Genomic DNA, 2,033 nt, shown 5'->3' on the forward strand with positions numbered 1-2,033 from the left:
ATCAAAACACCACCAGTGTGAGCCCGAGGGGTTCCTTTTACTTAGCCAGCAATTGGACTCTCCTTTTGCCTTTCAGGGGCTCCTGAAATACCCAGGAATACCAGAAAGAGAGTGGACTGTGAGAACACATCCTTTTGGGTCTCTGAATTTAAGATCACATTGAGTGGACTGAGTTCTCATGGCTATGGGCCCCTCACACCCTCCCATCCCCACTTCTCAGGCCCCTGTGCTGCCAGCCACATGTGCCTCAGTAAGGAAGGCTTTCCCCACATGAGACCTGCGGTTGCCTGGCCACTGTGGGAGCCCCTCCATGTTTGTCTTTGTCCAATTAGGAATATGTTTCTGGATCAGGACCTCATGAACATACATCTTTTGCAGCAACATGTATACTCTAGTCTAGTGTTAATACGAGTTCCGTCTTTGGGTGGGATCTGGCCTCCTCTCCTGGGTTCTCAGCGCAGTCTACCTCAACCTGAACGAACATCAAGCACTGCGCCTGAGATGGGAGGGCAGCACCTTTCCTCTGCTGGATTGTTTTCGTGGTTGTCCTGTTTTTATTAGGCTCGATCCAATTCAGAATTTCTCCAGGTAAAAGCTCAGAGTCCCCCAGTAATCACTCTCTGCAGTCCCTTTCTACCTCAAACTTTTCTCTTGTTTCCAGCAACCGTTCAGAGCATAACGACTAATTTGGTTGAAACTTGCTGGATACTCAGTCCCTCTGCAGCTCAGATCTACTTCTGGCTGGACCCTGGCATCTCAACAAAACCTAACTTCCTTCAGCAACAACTACTGGAGCTCTGATTCAAGCCAGGCATTACTGACAGGCCCTGGGTGCAGTGGGAGCAGGAAGACAAAGTCTCTGGCACTAAAGAGATCACCAGACTGTAAACAAATTATTACCATAGAGATGGAGAATGTATGGCTGAGATGCATACAAGGTTCTCCATGGGGGCAAAAAGAGGAGTATTTGTTAAGCAATACGGATGTCCCAGGAAATAAGTTAAGAGCTTCTTTAATTCTCACAGACACACTACTGAAGTATTACTATTTATATCCTCATTTTATGAATGAGGTAGTTGAAACAGATTGCTCAGGTGACTTGTTCAAATTCACAGAACTAATGTTTGTTGAGCTTGGATTACCAGTAAGGTTGTCTGACTCTAAACTTATGGCACGGAGCATGGTATTTAATTTTGCCTGAGAGTATCAAGGAAGCCTTATAATTAGAAGTGATATCTGAGCTAGTGAAAGATAATTACTTTACTAAATTGATAGTGTCTTAGATTGGATGAAATATGACATGAAGTCAGAGATCTCAGGCCAGAAGGAATGATAGGTGGAAATGCTAGGAAACCTGAGAGCCAGGACACCGTGGGAAAGGTTGGGTAAAGTGGAGGCAACCCTTGGTGGCACTTTCTCACCCCTCACAGGGCTGGACAGGTAACAGCCTTCCAGCCACTACTGATATGTCTTCACTCATATGCCTTCACTGATGGCGTTACCATCTCTAACCTTCATCAGTCTCGGTATCATCCTGTGCATGTGGTCTACTACGTGGCCCATTGGTGCAAACTCTTTCAGTTCTTTGATTTCCTCAGCTCCAACACTATTCACCTGCTCTTCAATCTAACCAACCTCTGCTATGGAAATGTCCTCCAAACAACTCACAACCTGTAAACTACCCACACTGGAAATCTCAAGGCCCACATCCTATATTCTAACCATACTGCCCCTCCTCTCTTTCCCCTATGATATCTCATAGACAACACCAGTTCCCCAACTTCCCTTGGTCCCCAAAGCCCCCTGCTCAGTTCAGGCACCCTCATCTCCTGGCAGGATTACTGCAGTGGCTGTATTGTTCTGCCTGAGAACAGGTCTCCCAGCTCCCCAAACCTTTCCTATCCCCGCTGACATATTAGTTTCCAAACTCATGTTTCCTGGTGCCCAGCAGACCTTTCTGACCGGTTTTGCACAGCAGGGAAGTTAAGAGCATGGCCGGACGAGGAACTGCCTGAGCTGCTCTCTATTCCATG

General features: G+C 46.8%; 1 protein-coding gene across 1 annotated transcript in view; it reads right to left on the minus strand.

The window, feature by feature from the left end:
• The window catches only part of LOC102773420 (T-cell ecto-ADP-ribosyltransferase 1-like), a gene marked incomplete at its 5' end in the record, with an annotated part of 20,775 nt that overhangs the window by 17,844 nt on the left and 898 nt on the right, over positions 1-2,033 (minus strand). The window lies entirely within an intron of this gene.

Source organism: Myotis davidii, unplaced genomic scaffold (genome assembly GCF_000327345.1).
Source record: "Myotis davidii unplaced genomic scaffold, ASM32734v1 scaffold169, whole genome shotgun sequence".
NCBI lineage: Eukaryota > Metazoa > Chordata > Mammalia > Chiroptera > Vespertilionidae > Myotis > Myotis davidii.